Source organism: Poecilia reticulata, chromosome 5 (genome assembly GCF_904066995.2).
Source record: "Poecilia reticulata chromosome 5, P_reticulata-male-v2, whole genome shotgun sequence".
NCBI lineage: Eukaryota > Metazoa > Chordata > Actinopteri > Cyprinodontiformes > Poeciliidae > Poecilia > Poecilia reticulata.
The window spans coordinates 6,594,028-6,614,737 of record NC_088834.1 but is presented as its reverse complement, the minus strand read 5'-3'; the positions used below and the strand labels follow the sequence as shown (position 1 = coordinate 6,614,737).

Below are 20,710 nucleotides of genomic sequence, written 5' to 3'. Positions count from 1 at the left end.
AACTATTTTAAAAATTCATCAGTCATGTAAGAACAGATAAATTTTGAAAAACACTTTCATTTTCTCAGTTCAGTCTTAAGTCTTAACCCTCCCATGAGATGGGGTCATTTAACCCTAACCCTGAGGTTTTTATTTTGTATGTGGTCCAGCGAGGTCACATGTGAGCTTTTATAAGGGTCTTCTTTTATTTGGTTTCAGAAACTGACAATCTGACAACACAATCCCCTCCACCACCCTACTTTCCTGCTGTCCGACCATGACATTTACCACACTCCTCCTGAGAATTGTGCTAAGACCGTGGGAGGGTTTAAGCCTCGTTTGTGAAAATTTGACTGTTCCACATTTGCATGTGTAGACTTGTACCTAAACTCCAAGATATTTCCATGAAAACCATGGAACACAATTTGATTGGGTGCTTCTTGTATTTTCAACAGTATTTAAGAACCCCTCACATCCCAGAAATGAAACTACCAATTGAGGGAAGCGATGAAAGAAAAAATCAGTATGAGAACACTGGCTCTCAGATCTCTGCTCTTTACAGAGCTCTTCAGTGTGGCTCTCTGTGACTCCTTTGGAAAGAATATTTATGTCTCAGAAAGACTGACATGGTCAGATGCCAGAGACTACTGCAGGATGCATCACACTGATCTGTCCTCAATCAACAGCCAGGAGGAACAAGACGAACTCACTGAGTTAGATCTAGAGTTTGGAGGTGCTGATTCTAAAAAAATCTGGATTGGTCTGTACAAAGATGTCAGTGACAACTGGAAGTGGTCTGGTGGGAAAAATGCTTCGTTCTTTCTCTGGATATCACCGGTAGAGCCAATCCAAGATCAGCACTGTGTGGCACAGACTGACGACAGCTGGGAGTCAGTGAGCTGTGAGGAAACATTCCCTTTCTATTGTTTTCACAGCAGCCTGGTTTTGGTGAAGGAAAACAAGACCTGGGAGGAGGCTTTGGAGCACTGCCACAGCCTAGACAAGGAACTGGTCAGCCTAACCTCTGAATCTGCCCTAACTAAAGTTCTGCAGACCAGCAGAACAGCTTCAAAGACCCATGTGTGGAGCGGCCTGCGCTACCTTTCTGACAACTGGCTGTGGGTGGATGGGACCTCAACAGAGAACCAAACCTGGAGCCAGGAGAAGTTTCCACAATGTCCAGCCTGGAGCCACCACTGTGGGGCCCTCTATCAGGGGGGGCAACAGTTGGAGAGCTGGGACTGTGCAGACAAACTTAACTTCATTTGCTATGTGAACAGCACATCATAAAACTAGTAGCGGTTTAGATGAGACTCCTGGTCAGTTGCATTGTCCTAGATATTATTAAAAGGTAGTGAAAAAAGTTCGTTTGCCAAATGAAATCCACAGATTTCATTTATTATAAATTGACTTTGATTTCTCTAATGCATGCATTCATTTTATTTGGTTTCCTACCTGTTCTTGCCTACTTGATTGTGTATAACCTTTATTATTGTTCTACTATAATTTGTTATCCGTTTGCTGGTGTTAACTAAAATGTACAATTGGTTTAATATTAAATATATCTGAGAATTTACATTTTGTTCTTGAAAAGATAGCAATTAAATTTCTAAACATTTGTTGGATAAAAACCTACAAAGTAAGGTAAGCCCTAATCAGGCACATTATAACCGTTGAAGTGAATACCCACATATCTTTTCTTCTAGGCACCTGTTAAGAGGTGGATTTTATTAGGCAGCAAGTGGGGATTTTATCCTTAGTTGATGTGTCTGAAGCAGTGGGAATAGGCAATATTAAGCATTTGAGAAAGTTTTAAAAGGCCCAATTTGTGACTGCAAGATGACTGAGTCAAGGCATTACTCAAACTGTTGGTCTTATGGAGTATTCCTGGTCAACAGAGGTCACTTTATATCTAACTGAGGTGAGTCTGTAACAGGAATAACCAAATTAGCAACAAATGAACCTTAGCTCTCATTGATGGAAATGGAGTGAGAAGGCTGATCCGGTCCAACAGAGAAACTATTATATCTTAAAACAATATGTTTTTATACTGCCTTAAAAAAAAGTCACTAAATAGTTGATAAATCTGCATAGCTGTTATTGTGATAATCATAAATTTGAAGCCACCCAGAGGGTTTTAAGAAATAAAGTTTTATGACAACTAAGAAAAACAACATCACCTCAGTAATAAAGGACATGCTTGGTTGGCATAAAACATAATAAAAAAGTTATGCAAAATACTAGTAATAGGAAATGCTTTAGTGTAGACACAACTTTAAAACTGGTTAAAGAATAGCAGCAGTAAATCACTAAGTCCTAAATGTCATGATGTCATGAAGCATGGGTGAAAAAAGTGAGGAGATTAACAATTAATATTGTTTTTGAAAGATGATGCTCAACCTCACAACATTATCCTTTTGTATTAAATGTTCCAAATCCCACTGCTAAGATTACACAAGAATCTCTAAACATAATCAAAGTAAAAATGATGAGTTGGCCAAATATGTTGCCAGTGAAAGGCTTATGAACCGCTTTTCTGCAGCAAAGAAGTAAGGCAATCTGCAAACAAAAATCTCGAATCTGTTTTGGGTCTCTGATTCATACATAGATTTATATGATTAAAAATCTAAACTTATTGTACCAACATAAAAATGGCAAAATGACTTTTGATAAGCCTTTAATTGTCTGATGATAGAAATCTGAGGCCGCGTTATTTTCACAAGAGGAGATGCTAATCTATGTAGACGTTTACATGGATGTGCCTTCTACTGTTTTTATTGTGCACTTAAAGATTGTCCTCATATACAAGGGGTTAAATTTGTGTTTATTTTAACGACAAACCACCAATAATACCAATTTACAGTTGTTGCTCCAGTGCAGAGAAAATACTTTGCGACTATAAAAATCAGTGACCTATTGCCTCCCGATGGCCGGAAGGATTCAGTCACACAACATATGGTTACAAGGTCAGCTGTCCCATCATGTGAGACAGCTTAGTGTGTCTGAAGCCTGGCTTGTTATTTGTGCTTGTGTGCAGTTCATGCTCCCACAGCAAATTAAGCACTCCAGTCATACTAGCTAAAGTGACCTTTATCAGCCCTTGTTGTTTCGTTCTTACAGGCTATACACGCCTGCCGTAATGGTTCACTTACAGAGCCTGCTGGGCTAAAGGCTACCACTGTCTGTACAGTGAAGAGGGCGAAAAGGTCAGCAGGGTGGTGTTTGCTGGTAGCAGATCAGAGATGACCATAAACAAAGCCATATCACTCCGCAAGCAGAAATATTAAAACAAAAAAAATGCCACCAGTTTTAAAATTGCATAAAAACTGCACTGTGAGAACCAATATCTTATATCCATCTCTCACATTGAAATGGTTTCCAAAAAAGAAAGACAGATAGTTATACATAAGCCAAATGACAAACAAGTTTACTGCCTGCAATAAACATGGAAGTGTGAGTCAGTTTTTACGAAGCACTCATTGTATTTTGTCACCATCTACTGGGCATTTCTTGTCATTTTAAGCGAGAGCAATCTATTAGGTTCTCATCTAAACTTCATAATAAGTTTTAACCTTAACTCGTTTTTTTCCGCGTAAATGAGATTTTGGCTATTAAAAAAAAAAAAGAACTCCAAACGGTAACATAAAAGAGCCAGTCTGTTTTCGTTTTCAAAATGAGCGGAAAATGTTTCCAAAACACAATTGATTGCTTTTCTGTAGACAAGTGTATTTACATAAAGAGATTTCGAAGACTTCATTTGAGCGGGATTCCTTGATTATGCTAATGAGTTTACTGTTGGCTATTCTAAAGATGCATGACGTAATGGCGTCATTTACCGTAAATGACATTAAAGAAGAGCAGCGATGTGCTTCAATAACCGTAAACATCTTGAATGGATCTCCAAGTTGCTTACTTGGAGATCCATTCAAAGTATGGTAAAGTTAATGCTTTACCGTTTACTTCGCGATAATGTGGCTCAGAAAATAAATGTCTATTTTACAAACTCAATAAACGCTATTATAGTAGGAAAGCAAATCTATTATAGTCTTGATTTAAATTAATTTAAACCATACTCTTCATAATATTAGAAGATATAGGCTTCTATGGATTTAAGTTGTATGGAAACATCCGAGTAAAAATGCAAACTTCCAAGGTAAATTTATTCGATTATTATTATTTATTCATATTATTATTATTATTATTATTATTATTATTATTATTATTATTATTATTATTAGTAGTAGTAGTAGTAGTAGTAGTAGTAGAAGTAGTAGTAGTAGTAGTAGTAGTTAATTGTTTATAGATTTTTATGTACTTGACTCTATTGTCTTGTTTTATTTTTTATAATCACCATTGTAAGAAAAAAATAAAGAAATTAAAAAACAAAGAAAGCTGGGTCGCACTGCCATCTGCTGTAAAAAAGATGTCATTGCAAAAATATTCCAGGAAGATCTGAGCATCTTCTATTATTATGGATGACAGATTTTTGGATCTTCAAGCATTATGAAACATCAATGGAAATTTACAACAAAAAGAAAAAAACGGGGAGGAAAAAAACTGAAAATATTTGAAGATAAGTGGCAACAAAAGCCTAACTTCTGTTTCTGCCTAGTAAAAGCACAACATTGGTCACTGCTTTTAAAACATATATAGTTTGTATATAGGGTAACCGAATAGGTATAGGTATTATTTAGCCTTTCGGACACAACTGTAAAATTACTGTTTCTGTTTCTTATGCCTACGGATGAAAGAATAAGCGAGTAACTGATATAATCATACAGCTAATCATTACAAAGAAAACAAAAAATAACTAGAATAAAAACAAATACGCAACGATTAACTTTTTCATAAAGCTGCAATAAGGAAAAAAAGAAAAAGTTCTCAGCACGACATCTGGCCATAGCGTCAGAGGGACGTAGTTTACGGTAAATGGACGCTCATTACCATGTGATCTTACACGATGTTTGTAAACATGCGTCAGCCACATGTGAGTCTCTCGATGAGGAAACGCTCTCCATCCTCTCAGCCAATCAGTGATCGGAGGAGTGTCAGGGGCGGGGTTCCCATGTTGCGCTATGGAAAATCGTTAGGGGATACACTGTGACAAACATGCGCTCTGAGATTGATAATAACCAGAATAAGGCCAAAACGGGAACCTGGCGGAGTCAATATTCAGCGAGGGCCGGAACTGGGTGGCGCCGGCCAGGATGAGGTACACATTTCTTCAGCACAGATGGAGGGAAGGCTTGAGCTAAACACGTAAGTTATTTGTGTTATTACACGGTCGAGGCGACATAATACTGCGTAGGTTGCGTAGAGAATACCACTACGTAATTCATAACCACCGGAGCGCCAGATGAGAAGGTAAGAATCAGAGCCTGGAGGCGCTCGGGAAAGAGTTGCTTGATGTTTCATGAAAGCGAATAAAAGTGTTTTTTATCACGGCCGTGTATAGGCTGTGGTTTCGTAATGAGAACGGTTCTGAACACTTTTTTTTTTTTTTTTTAATAATCTTGATGTTTCATCATGGGTATGACAACAGGTAAATGAAACTGCGTCAGCGCGAAGTCCGACAAGCCACATGAAATCCAGTGGGAATTTCCACTGCGAGGGACGAAACTCGCTGCGACGGCATGTCAGCCTGCTTGCGGTTGCTCTAAAACTCGACTTTTGTCCGATTTTAATGACTAAATGTGGATGTAAACAAAACGTGGAATCGGCAGGGATGGCGTGTCAAGGAAGAGCTCGGAATAGGATGCTGCGCAAGAGATGGATAGTGCGTAATCCTGTTGTGGGAGAGGACGATGTTACGCAGTACATATTACCACAGTCACTCACCGTCCCGTGGCCTTACGGGCTGTGTTTATTCTGTCACCGACATTCCACGACACTATTATTCATGAAAGAAAAATACTCATATTCTTGAGATACGCAGTTAAACGTGGTTGAAATTCGACGCGAGAGGACTGCTCTGTTGTTTGCGTCTTTTCAGAGGAAATACAAACTCAGTGATGACGCAGCTTTATTTAAGTTTCCGTTGTCTGTCAGGGTTTTGCTGCGTCACACAGATCTCAAGAGTCCGAAATAGTAATCTGGCTTTATAGTGCGCACTTGATATGTTCAAAACAAGATGTGCTTCCCGAATGTAGGGGGCGTTGTTGAGTAAAATACTAATTGGACCAAATGATCTGCTGCACTCCTCTTTATTTCTCATTGTTTGCTTTTATTGGTCTGTTTAACACATTTTGTTTTAATAACATTAAAATGAATCTGAAATTCTTTAAGCAATTTTTCAGCTGAATTGTACCTTGATTTGACTCCTTTTGCTATTTACTTGTGAACCACTTAGCAAATGTATTACCTTAGACATTGAAAATCATCCCTGCATGGCACAAAATGAGTCGAAAGTATCTTATGAAGTGACACTATTGTGGGTGGCACATACACTGTGGGCCTCTATTCTAACTTGATTCAATTGTGATGTTCGAAGGTGTGGTGCTTCCTGCTGTTCACCTGCCAAAAAAAGATAGAAACCAAGAGCTTCATCACTTATCACGGTGCCCTGAGGTGAAAATGAGAAAGGTAGGGGCGGCTAACACCATCCTGTCGAGTGGATTTGTTCAGTCATCAGCTGAATCACCAATAGAGCTCATGAGTTGCAAAACCACTGGCAAGCAAATGTAAGAAGAGAGGCTGAGAGAGCGAGAAAGGGAGGGAAGAGTACCTTTAGAACTTTAATTATGTTCGCTGAATAGAAACTTGACTCCTGGAGGTAATGGTGTTATGGCAGTTTTTAAGCAAACACATCAAGGTTCCAGTAAGAGGTATAATCTGATCAGAGAGTAAGTGACACGGTTTACGACTATGTTTTTACATGCTTCCAAATGCATATATTACACTATGTGCTGTACATTACGTGAGCTGGCCAGGAAAAGCGCATCGTTCCATGTTTTATGGATTGTGAGGATCAGCCATCATGTTTACCAGGAGTTTCTAGGCTGACCAGTGGAACAAGTGACCCAGTTTCCCAAACAAGGAAATGTGACCTCAATAGTTATTTTGTTATCCTTTTGCGGTGAGGTGCAAGCCTCTCAAGTCAAGTAAATAGACGCAACATAGTTTTAATCACAGTTTTGGGGACAAATTCTGCCAGCAGTAGATGTAGTTAGAATAAGAACGCAGTCTCTGCTTAAAATTCAGCTGATGCTGTGGGTTTAAAATGAGCGAAGACATACTTCAAAGACAAAAGAAGCACTGTGAATATCCTGAGAAATGTGTTTGCAGCGCAGGGCCAGCGTCACCTGTGGCCAACACAAACCATCAGAGAAAATGGCGAGCGACCCACTGGCTCTCAAAACGGATCCCTCCTACGCTCAGATTATAGAATGGGAAGTGGCACAGGGCCGAGAGATGACAGTGCTAAAATTAAACCCGGTGCACTGCTGGCCTCGCTACATGACGGTGTATTAATAGACAAGTGTGAGGCAGCATTTGTTCGCAGGTAGACACCTTATGTCCTCCAGAACTGTTTTTCGAACAGTGCTGGAGCACAGTTAGTGACTGTGATGTAACCCAAGAGGCCGCTCTGTGCTCCAATTATTTAATTGCTTGTTTTTCTTTCTGTAGGCTTGTCTGAGTACCTGAAATGGACATCAAGTTGCAAATTAGGCAAATAAGATTGTTTTTGTCCCTTCTGTGTTTGTAAAGGTGCTCCCTGTTTCAGAAACTGGAGACCCAGTTTACTGTCTGAAGATGCCCTGAAGCAGCTAGATTATGCCACCTTCTTTATCAACAAAACATCTGATATATCCCAGCTGGCAGCAGAGGAGCCAAAAGATTGTGACAACGTGTAAATCAACTCCTTGATGTGTGGTAGTTATTTCCATCCATTGTGCATTTGGGTTGAACAAACAGTGTCAGGCTGTTCTGAGCATGTCGAGGCTCTCACTTCTACAAATATTTCACAATCCCCAACCCCTTAGGAGACAATGATGCAATTCAGAAGGTTAAACTCAAGATCCTTTTATGATCCAAACATTTGGTGTGTTTTTGTTTTTCCTCCAAATGGGCCGAGTCGTAACGGAAGTGACATCTGATTGGTACTTTTGCATCATGCGATTGTTTTTCATATTAATCAGTGTGATTACAACTGTATATATTTATACGTACAAATTAACATTTTGCAAATGAGGTCTTCAGATTCACATCTTGACTCACTTTGCTGCTGCACGATTGTCAGGAGGTAGTTTAAAAACACATTACCTTGATAAGGTTGCCTCTCTCACTCCTGATAAATTAGGACCTATAATCTGTAAGAGGATTAACCACCTACACTGTTTACACGTGCACCCATGCACACTGCTCCGCCCCATGCTGTTATGCACACGTAACACAAGGTTGCACGTATGCAGGCATTCACTGTTGATTTTACGTCACCTGTTCCAATGGGACCAAACCCAGTGACTCTCTACTGGTGACATCAATTACCTACTGACAGCCTGCACTGCATAATGCAGTGATGGATTTGTTCATCAAAGCTGGTTAGACACCGTTAGGATAAGTCTTTTTTTAATATTATTTATTTAAAAACAAAAATGTATGTGGTCTGCTTCTATTATTTCACTTTAATTGAATTCTTTTGTTTTATTTCCATCTGTTTCGTGTTTAAAGTGAGCAGCGTATTCAGTTTGATGTCGTTCCAAATCAAACTAATGGTTGCGTAAGTTCCTTTTGTTTTGATTTTTAAAGGGGCTGATGTGCCTTTAACAAGCAGTGGATGGTCAGGTGACTCGGCAGAAAAAAATAAAACAGCTTCGATGCAGTCAGAAGCCTCTGCTCGCGCAGGAGAGGGTGAGAGGGCTTGGAGTTAAAAGAACAAGGGAGCAGGAGAGAGGAACAGACAGAGACGTTCTCAGACCCCAATGTTACGTGGCTCATCATAATAAACGAGAAGGAGATGGATGTAAGAAGCGCTGCAGCCTTTAAACCACAATGGCTGCCTGAGTTATTCTTGAAGCTGACACAGCAGACGTGTAAATAGTGGCAGATTCTATCGAAAGCGAGAATATTTTTGGCCAAAGCACACATCCGCAGGGCTGCGTGGCAATAATGAAATGCCTAATTCGATTACCACTGCTCAAAATACATCCGCGAAATCCAGTGCAGTAGTTTTTGTTTTAGAAGCCATGACACTAAACTAATAGTGAAGAAGAGATTAGGAAGTAACCAACAGACACATGAAAGTTTGGAGTAGTTGTTTTTCCCATCAACAGGATAACAAGGAGCCGGAGGCTCTGACAGGCCAGGATCATTCCACACATTTAGTGCCAGACCTACAGAGTTCAGTGAGTCTTCTGTTATTTCAAAATAAAAGAAATACCAGAATCCGTTTCTCATTCAGTCAGACGCCACTTGTTAACACTTTTATTTGCTCCTTTCAGCACCTGTTTTTTCTGACTTCAATTACAGTCGACCCCATTTGGACCAGGAGCAGCACCGGATGGCTGAAGTTGGCCCAGGAGAAGACACAGTATATGCCATCATGCCTGACAAAGAAGTCTGTGGGAATGCTGCTGAGATCTATTTTTCCACACCGTGATTCACTGACAGTTTCTGCCAGGCTTGATCTGTGTTTCCATTTCGCTACTATGCCCTACCATCCTGAGAACTTGGCCATCTGATGCACTAACAAGCTGCTAAAACGTTGAGCTGACTGACTGTTTCCTGTTTAGGTTTAAGAAACTTTATAGCATCATCTTGCCTATCATTCAAAAAATCTTTATATTGTACACTATGTACTATTCCCAAATTACCTAGTGTACATGTAAATGTAGATGTCTGTTTTGGAAAATAGACATCTATTCCTAAAAAAATATATATACAGGCTGGAATTTAGTCTTTCATTATCAGACATTCTTTTGTGAAGTTGCAGCTCTATACTTAACCTTGAAGGTTGCTTCAAACAATGAGGAGCAGTTTGTTTTTCATACTTTCATAGAAGCAAAAAGTAGATCAGCATTCTCTGGAGATAAAAAAGCTTGCTACTGTAATGCAGCGAGAGCAAAAAACAAACAGGCAAGAGAATGCCAACAGCACTCTGCTGCCCTATTTGATAAGAGGAAGAACTGAATAAAAAAAGAAAGAATATAAGACTGACAGTAGGTCAATGAAGCTTTCACTGATGTTGTTCGATGCTGATTAAAGTGTTCTGACAAATCAAAAGTGAAGGTGCTGCATTTCTAGGTCCATCCTTGCAGATGAATCATAAAACATGTTGAAAACAACGACATTAGTTTTTTTCCCCCCAGGTGTGCCAGGAGCTGTGTCGGCTTTAAAGTCCTCCTCCCCAGGGAACTGGTTTCAGATGGTGTCTTAGAGTCTAAAATCCCATCTAGCACCATTTGAAATCGGTGTTCTTGAGCGGGAACAGACTTCACTTTAGCAATCAGTGTAGGACTGCTGTTTGGTTTGTGATGGTAATTTTCAAAACAATTTGAAATAGGACCCGGAATGGGTTGCATATTGACAGACGGTATTGCTCTACAAAACATCAGCTTTTAAATAGACAAGAGCATAGGAATCCATTCTTCTGACCCTCTAATCAAGGCTGACCGTTTTCCTCTGGTGTTCAGAGTTTCCATCATGTCTAGCACCATTTGAAATCGGTTACAATGTGGAGGGAAAATCAACATTTTACATGGTGAATATCCACCAAAGGCCACAAGATGGCAGCATTGCACTTACTTATGTCAGTCAACAAAGCCACAGAGCTGGAAGAATCCCTAAAGCAGAAATGAGGACCATGTGCAAATCTGAATTGTTTTGATGAAATAAAAACGTATAATTGTTATTGAAAATTTTGTGCGAATGTTTTTTTATTATTATTTATTGGGGGACGAATCGGGTTATGTTCACTGTGTGTTTAATGATTTATGTCTTGATTCCCTTTTTTGTAATGTTTAATTAAATAGAGATTTTCTGGTTAAATGCTTCAGTGGTCTGGAAGCTGTGCCATCAGGTTTGTGCAACATTTTCAAATTTATGCTTGATTGGCTGATTGTTTCTCTGTAGGACCTTGACTTCATTTTATAAATTGTCTATTTTACTCCTTATTATGACTGTAGGAAATTTTGGGATAATATTTTTTATCAGAATAAAAGATATCTAATAGAATATTTATTATTCTGGTATTTAGCAAATACAATTACTTTAGATAATTGTTTTTGATTACAATTTATATAAACATCATGTAGCTATAACTATAAAATATGCTATGTTTTTCCACATAATTAAAATAAAAAAATTAGGTATTAACAACATTAAATGGTGCTGTAGTGGCTGGTGGACGCCCAATAAAATTCTCTTTTGGTCCTCATACAGCCTTGGCGAGCTCTGCCTGTGATTAGTCCTACTTCACAGCAGAAGTAATTGTTTGGGGCTTTTGGTTCATTTTGTAGTAAGTTGTTCACTACATGATTTTCTGACACTGCAATAAAATATTACATGGTGCAAAAGTTGAGAAAGGGTCAGTCTCAGCCAAGATAAGCCCATAACTAGAAACCCTTTCATACCGATGGCATACAGTCATCCTGCATTAATCAATGAAAATGTGTGTGGGAATTATTAAACAGCTCAAATTAAAATGAATTAACTGAGACAAACCAAGTGTTTTAAAGTGACTTTGAGAGGTTAAGAAATGTACCTATTTGATTTTGTTATAATAATATTCAATAACATTTTGTCTTCCTGTTGCTTGTTATCATAATTTCCCAATTTAACATTATAGAATATGTATTGCATGATCATTATGGCATCTGTAGAATTATAACTGAATTTAAGTTGACAGTAGTTTGTTTCTCAAATTAACACAAGTATATTCAAAAACTAAATAGTTAAGCATTTCTGTAAATGATGTCCTGCCACACATGCAAATTTGCTAATAAGAAACAGAAAGAGACAAAGAAGGCAATTTTTACAGAAAAAGAAGGCTATTCATAAAGAAAACTACACACAGTGTTATGTCACAAGTTCAGATATCCATCCATCCATCCATCCATCCATCCATCCATCCATCCATCCATCCATCCATCCATCCATCCATCCATCCATCCATCCATCCATCCATCCATCCATCCATCCATCCATCCATCCATCCATCCATCCATCTTCTTCCGCTTATTCAGGGTCGGGTCGCGGGGGCAGCAGCTTAAGAAGGGAGGCCAGACTTCCCTCCCCCCAGTCACTTGTTCCAGCTCCTCCACGGGAATCCCAAGGCGTTCCCAGACCAGTTGAGAGACATAGTCCCTCCAGCGTGTCCTGGGTCTTCCCCGGGGCCTCCTCCCAGTTGGACTTGCCAGGAACACCTCACCAGGGAGGCGTCCAGGAGGCATCCTGACCGGATGCCTGAGCCACCTCAACTGGCTCCTCTCGATGTGGAGGAGCAGCAGCTCTACTCTGAGTCCCTCCCGGATGACCGAGCTTCTCACCCTATCTCTAAGGAAGAGCCCAGCCACCCAGCGGAGGAAACCCATTTCAGCCGCTGGCATCCATGATCTTGTTCTTTCGGTCATGACCCGAAGCTAATGACCATAGATGAGGGTAGGAATGTAAATCAACCAGTAAATAGAGAGCTTTGCTTTTAGACTCAGCTCTTTCTTCACCATGACGGACCGGTACAGCGCCCGCTTCACGGCAGACGTTGCGCCAATCTGCCGTGATTGGATCTATAATATAGATTCAGTGTAACTTTTGCAGTACATATATGTAACTGTTGCCCTTCTGTGATCACTTAAAAGATAATCATTGACTGAGTATTTTACATTTTCGCAATACAGTTAGTTGGAATAGGTGTTTTGGTTTCTAAGCATGTTAGAGATTATTTTGTTTTTGCAGCTTATAATTTTGTGCACTTTTCTAGATATGTTTTCCCATTTCCAATTAACTTTTTAATCTAATTATGCCATTCTCAAAAGTGAGCACAACAGTCTCTGGAACAACCCATTTTCCTGTTCACTGTTCCTGTTTGGAACACACTGCTTTCATTTAATGATTTAGTTACACAGCATCAGCAAGTCATAATTGTTGTGCCCATTTTTATTACTTTACAAACACCAAGTAGCACAATTATTTGCCTTAATGAAATATATTTTCTACCAAAATTAGTGAGGTTGGATCGCTATGATGTTGATCATAACTGTATTTGTATTTTAATAACGGTATATCACTAGTTTAATATAAATAGAGTTGTCTACAAGCATTTACTGACTTGGTTACCATAGGTCTTCTGAAACATACCATAAAACCTTAAGTATAAGCATGTGCTCAAAGCTACCACATAATTATTCACAGACTCAGGTCTAGTACCACCCAACTCACATTGCCAATGCTGATGTCAGCTTTGTCTGATATACTGTTACAATTCTGTCATCAGAAATAACATCATTTGATGCTGTTGCTCCAACAGCAACTGAATGGTTAGAGCTTTTCAGTCCTTTCAGAGACAGTTGTTTGTCCGATTACTTTCAAAGGACTTGACACTACCTTCTGACTGTCTCCAGCTGCACTGAACTAACGCTGAAAAGGGCTGCATTTTAAAAGGAAAAAGGCTCAGATTCCAACAAGATAATATTTTTTTATCTCCTGTACGTCATTGTGGGTCATCATCCAGGCAAATTGCTGGGAGTGTGTTTCTATGTCAACAGCAAACGTAAACACCGTCAATCCATTCAAAATATTCTTAGTGAAGAAAAGCATTAGTCATAGGGAGTGGCTAGTGTAAACATGAACTCGTCATGATGTTTCGATTTAGCCAATCTCTGTTTTGTTCGTCATCCTGACCTCACTGGTTGGGATTTGTTAGGTTTCCTCTGACATGTGCACATAGGGGAGGAGATTGAGGACAGATGGTTAAATTGCAGGCTTGTTTAAACATTAAAAGAAGTGCAAAAATAGCTGTATTTTGAGAAAGAGAGCTTTATGTAATGGATTGATTTGGTATAACCCGTCATTCATATTGGCTAATACTGTGGTATTTTATATTTTTCTCAATTGCATATTCCTGTGTTCCTCCAACTGCTTATGTTTAACCAAATGACCTCATAAAAGAGCTATAAAATGTTTATGATCGTGAAGAGTGTTAACTGGTCAACACGCACAACCCTGCATTCTTTCTTGTAAGTGATGAACACACAGTAGCTCTTGTGTTAAATGAGGCCCTGCATGTTCTGACTTGTATGGGAAGCAGGTTTTAAATACCATTCAATCAAAATCAAAGCACTTATCTTAAGCAAGCTTTGAATTACTGCTGTAGTTTGGTTCTTCTTATCAGAATCACTGAACTAAAACAACATTAAGCCATAATTGGCCAGTATCATAAGAGCCCTTCACATGAATCTCATCCAACAGTGAAATCTTCTACTGAAATTAAAATGACAGAAGGAAGTTGGTGAAACTTAACATCCAAACGGGTGAAGATACTTAAAAGTTCAAGGGCTTTTAAACATTGTTTTTGACATGAATGCTATAGACATTGGAGGGTATCCATGCCGAACATCCGTTCTTCCTCTTATGACAAGTTTAAAGTGGAAATCATTCATGTTCTGTTTTTCCTTAAAGATCGCCATCTGTTCTTTCCATGAGAACAACTTTAACAGAGAAGACTCAGACCAATCTGGTCTGAGGGATTTCCTCCCATTTCCAATATTTTTTTTTTTGTATAACCACAGCTAAATTATGTCAAAACCACCCAGTCCCAGACTCTGTGTGTTTCTGTGTAATCACCTAAGTGATTCTTCCCAGACAGATGACTCATAGCAGCATTTGTACCGGTCAGACTGGCATGTTGACCCTCAGATGACTGCACACTTTTGTGTGTGTATGTGCGGCAAGAATCCTTTTCTTGTTTTTCTCATGTGTAAAACGACATTGTTTCTATGTTTGACCCCCTATTCATGCCCCTCCTCCTCTAAATGTTTGACTGGAACGGGGTTAACCAGAAGGTCTATTGTGTGAAAGAATTTCCTCCTCTTTGAACTGTGAGACAAAATGAAAACTGATCATAATTAAAGAACTGTCATGAGAGCCAGCTCTGTGGTTTAGTTTGAAATTTAACAGACATGTGGCTTTTTAGGTGTATTTCAATCTGAATTTAAACAAAATATGAAAACAAAAAGGAAAAGAAGGTATTTTTGTTTTTATCTTTCACCCTCAACAAAAGGTGGTGTGTCTTCATGTACTGTGTCATGTCAAAATTAACCTAAATTTCTTATCTGTTAAGTCATTAACAGAAATTAAACCCCAGAGATGGTCAAGCTCAGAGTTTGAGAGTTAATATCCTACAACTTTTAGATGTAGCCTATTACTGCTTCTACACACCAAATTCAAATGATTGTCTCCTTACCAGGCCTCTGCAGTGCTTGAAGATGTTGATTAGATATTTGAAGAAGAACAATGTTCTTCACCTTCCTTTCTCTTTTATTAATAAAAGCACTTCCACTATGCGATCATTCAAGGCCCAAAACCATGTTTCCTTTGTCTAGCTTGAGGTTAGCAGAAACACATGGTTGAATTTTATGGTCCACTGTCCAAAGCAGAGTGTGTATCCAAATCAGATAACAAAGCTTTACCTGATGTCGGTTCCCTTTCTGCTCCCTTTTTTGTTTGATCTTCACTGGAGGGTGGGGATTACTCTGTTTTATGATACTGTATGCTGCATTTGTGGTTGTGAAAATCAGTTTTTTTGTTTAATTAGTTTTGAAGTTAGTTTTCAGTATTCAAATGATTGTCTCCTTACCAGGCCTCTGCAGTGCTTGAAGATGTTGATTAGATATTTGAAGAAGAACAATGTTCTTCACCTTCCTTTTTCTTTTATTAATAAAAGCACTTCCACTATGCGGTCATTCAAGGCCCAAAACCATGTTTCCTTTGTCTAGCTTGAGGTTAGCAGAAACACGTGGTTGAATTTTATGATCCATTGTCCAAAGCGAAGTGTGTATCCAAATCAGATAACAAAGCTTTACCTGATGTCGGTTCCCTCTCTGCTCCTTTTTTGTTTGATCTTCACCGAAGGGTGGGGATTACTCTGTTTTATGATACTGTATGCTGCATTTGTGGTTCTGCAAATCAGATTTTTCCTTTCCGTTTCTTTTGTTTAATTAGTTTTGAAGTTAGTTTTCAGTTTTCTGTTCCATTTTGTCATAGTTCATTGCACAATCTGATTTGATTCCCGTTTTATTAGTCTGTAAAAATTCCTTTCATCTTATCAGTAGCTATATTGCATGCCAGTAAAAGAAAAATGTTCTTTGCTGCATATTTCAGTTATGAAGCTGGGCTGTTTTGTAAATTCTCAGACTTGATAAGCACGTCAGTGATCATTGCTTGTTATGTGAGTTTCTTCTGCTGGTTGTCTGAATTACTACCTTCTCAAGTGTATAATCTTGACTTATGATTACAGAGGTGCTGGTACCCCAATTCAACTAAAGAATTTTCATTCTATTAATAATTTAATTAGTAATAAATAATTAATTTAATCTTTATCATGACATTGTTTGTGCAAAAAATGTCACAATAGTGGGTGCATTCAAATTCAAAATTCTTTATTGATCCCACAGGGATCAAGAGGGGAATAATTGATGACGATGTTCTGTAGGAGTACAAAGCAGTGGTTGGTGAGGGCGGGAACAGTGACGATCAATCACCCGAATTCAATTACTTATTATTACACAAAGTCTGACATATATTTTTAATTTCCGATATTTATTTTTGTAGACATTGTCATCTCTGTGCTGAAACAACTCTGTCACGTTGATGTCAGTCACATGGTCAAAGCAGATTTCTGGGGAATTCCCCCATCGGATGCGTCCTTCGAAATTTTGTGCAAACCACCGAGGGGCAAACGGAGAACACGCAATGTTTTATCTGCAATGAGACTTTCAGTTAGTCGATGAGCTCCTCATGACATCTCATCCCTGAAGGCTGCTTGACAATGGCTGACTGAGACAAAGTCAAAAGAGAAGAAATGACAACAAGAAGGTTCTTTCTGGCAAAGTCAAAATCAAACTTGATCAATTTTCAACATTCAAATATCATTAATGCCGTTTTGTTCATTGTTTGTTTTACTTCTGTGTAATTTTTTCTTAAAAAGTTCAAAGATTTTTTTGACAACACCTCTGTTGTATTCCGTGCCATTCTAGAGACTTTCATTAAGAGTTTTTTTCTTTGTCTTATTTCTCAGATCCTGAGTGATAAAATCTAAGAAATCACCAAGGCACACAGCAAACTGAACCAGTACAGCCGTTCAGTATTAGTGCAACTTTTCCAGCACCATCAACAACTGTTTTTCCATGATCTTCCTGTCAGCAGTGCTGAGAAACAGGATTATGGAAGTCATGTGAACTTAGTTCTGTCTGTAAGCCAATGGCCTATTCGTGGACCTCTCTGATGCTGAAGATGGGCATCAAGGTGTTTGGAAATGTTGAAATCCCCCAGTCAAAATTAACATTATTAAATCTCAGAATTCTGAAACCCTTTCTTTAAAGTCAAGAGTGAGACCAAGTAAACTTCTGAGGAGCATTACAAATATTTCTACTTCTGTAATGTCTTCTATTATTTCCTGTTTTTACTTTGTGTACCAAGTTTGAATAATGTATTACCTATAGTAGAAAACAAACCCAAATTTTCCAAATAAGGCTTGGATATGAGAAGAAATAAATGTGTTTCCACAGCCATTGAGGAAGCTTTACTGTAAATGGGAAGGAAACAATCTCAGGGTTTCCACAAAGAGGATGGACTGACATTCTTTCCTGTTCTTCACAAACAGGATAGGGATTTATGAGGTTTCAGTGGAAACAGGGCAGATGTTAAGTGGCAAGTTGTTGATTAGAGTGAGTTCAGCATTTTATATTTTAACATTTCTGTAGTTCACATGTGAACTGAAGTGTAGTGATAAACAAACGAACAAGTGTTTTCCTTGAAAATGTTGTATTTTGGAAGGTATATTACAATATCTAACAGCTAACAGGAGGGAAACTGCCAAGTTGGGCGGGTATGGAACTTTACTCCCTGCAGCGGAAAAAACGCCTTTGGAAAGAAAAGTCAGCAGAAAAAAAAAGTTGCTGAAATGGGAGGAAACTCTTCTGAGTTCCAAATATCACTCTGGATCGTTCTAATATTACTTACTGAGATAAAGGAATATCTGAAAATAGACTTTAAGCCTGTAAAAACAGAACTAGAAAGCTTACTATGTTCATGGAAAAAAAGACCAATGTAATCATAAATAATACATGTTGGCATTATTTCAGAGGCTATGAAAGGTGAAATTCATAGCCTCTGAAAAGGCTATGAAACAAAGGAGAAATTGATGTGCTAGTTTTGCAAATGGTGGATTGTTTGCCAAGAAAAGGGTATTTCAGTAAAATTACATCCAACGTGGAAATTTGAAAATCTTGATATAGCAAATGATATGAATCATTTGCTATGTCAATAGCAAATGAATCACCAATATGAATCACCATCAAGCTAACGTTGCACTGCACCCTTCAAGATCTGCTGACATGGCATTAATGCCACAAATCTCTTACTCTTACTACTAATTGTATGGAAGAGCTTGTGTATTGTGACCTTATTTAACAGTATCCTGAAGGTAGTAACTTGATCTGAAAACCCACCCATAAGACTACACATTTTTGATATGCAATAATAACATCTTAAATATTGAAGGAACTTAAAACCCCTTTTTCATAAGTTGTTCAATCATTTTAAATTTTACTGACATTGGTGGAAAAGCCTTTAGCAAACCTTATTTTCATATTGTACTATATGCATTTCCTCTTAGGATAAAAGTTCTGACAGATAATCATCAAACTACAGAGATTAGCATCAAAGCAGTAGAGGGTGAAATGTGTCAGAGATGTTACTGGGAAGGAGACGTTTCATGACACACAGTTCCAACATGCTGGAATATGCTTTTATATGAAAAGAGATACTGTGCAAGAAATATACATTGGGAGGAAGTGAAGTTTTATTTTAGTTTCTCTATCACTTTACTTATAGTTAATGTACCTCCCCCTTCCCTCTGTCCCACTCCTAACCGTCTCACATTCCTTCTCAGTTTCTCATTCAGGCCGCAGGCATTGAAGTTGTGGAGGTTTTTAAGTACCTGGGTGTTTATTTCAACAATTACCCGAACTCATGGGCAACATCCTGCGAAGCACTGTTTACCATTGTGTTGTTTGCTCTACAATGCACCATGCTGTGGTCCGATCGAGTTAGACAGAACAAGCTGGCTAAGAGAGCCAGATCCAATAACAGTCAAGGTGGAGCTATTCATGTAAAGATTTTCAGTGGAAATACCACTGTCATAACATTTGTTAAAGTACATAATAAACAGCAGCAATTAGTTTATGGATTAACTGTGAAAGCAGTTCAGGCAGAGACAGTGAACATATTTGACATAGAAACAAAACCTACACATTCTTGGAATCTTTGTATCTAGTTACAAACATGCTCTATCAGAATATGTTTGTGGTACAATTTGTTGAAATTCTGAAATATATTTGCACAGATGTGTACTCTACAGTTACACATTGTACTATATCCACAGACAGACAAAGTTAAGGTCGTGTCTGCTTCACACTGGGCTGTGTGATTCTCAACACAATGGGCCTCTGATTACTCTTTGCTGGGCTCATTTCCACAGACGGTTCACAAGAATGAACAGGCACTCGGTTTTTCTATCCCTTCTTAAATGGTTTTAGAAAAAAAAATTAGCGCAAGCAGACAATTTTGTTTGTTACCTGCAGTTGAGTGTCTTAAAATCACCAGTCTAAACTTATAAAAGTTTGTTTGTAGTTTGTAGTGTTTACAATACTGACCAACATTTCTGGCCTCTGATGTATTTATAAACAATTCTCCAGTCAAGAATTACTTACATGGCTTTAAGAAAGATTAATAAACACCAGCTGGTGACATTAAAAAATTAGTTATAAATAATGCTGCAGAAAGCATTTGAAATTCAGTTCAAAGAATAATGAGTGAACAACAATTATGTTCATCCCTGACAATTATCTATAAACACCACTAGATTCTATTTTTTTTTTGGGGGGGTCAGGGGGGTTCAATCTTTGCAGAGCTCCTTATCAGTTCATAGAGCCTGCATGTGTGCATTTTTCTCAGAAACTTTTGTGAAGACCTCTGAGGATTATAAGTGAACAAATTGTGCACTGTTACCATCTATCTATTTATGCTCAGTAAGTAGTTTTGGTCATTTTCTCCTGGGGTAGTAGTCAATACGAAATCTCAAAGAACTGCTAGCTTAGATAATCAGAATGTTATGTAATCATTAATTGTTACAATCTGCATATTTACTACAAAATGAAACCGAATGGAAGTGAGTAAACTGTGTCCAAGAAGCACCTCTGAGAATAGGTTAGAGTGATGGGAGGTGAATGAAGGATTGCTGATAGCTTGTACTGAGCTGCTGTTGTCATGGCCTTTGAGAGGCACCTCCCCTCTATCGAAATAAACTGTCTGTCCTCTTAACCAAGGCATAGAGCTCATATAATGAATGTTTACAATATTTGTGGCTTGGCTATGCCTTTTCACACAGTAATTCAACAAAATATTTAAGTAATTAAATGTGAATGCCTGGCTTCACACAGGAAGAAGCTGCAGTAAGAAACCACTAGAATGAGGAAATGGGAAAAAAAAATTCTCTGAGGGTTCCAAAACAACAATA

The 20,710-nt window shown here is 38.4% G+C and overlaps 1 long non-coding RNA gene across 1 annotated transcript; it reads left to right on the top strand.

Annotated features, from left to right (window-relative positions):
* Positions 1-4,528: 4,528 nt before the first annotated feature.
* On the top strand, positions 4,529-10,835 carry LOC103464740 (uncharacterized). The gene is made up of 2 exons (XR_014087516.1): positions 4,529-5,238; positions 7,687-10,835. It is a non-coding gene; the product is annotated as an uncharacterized LOC103464740 (long non-coding RNA).
* The last annotated feature ends 9,875 nt before the right edge of the window (positions 10,836-20,710 follow it).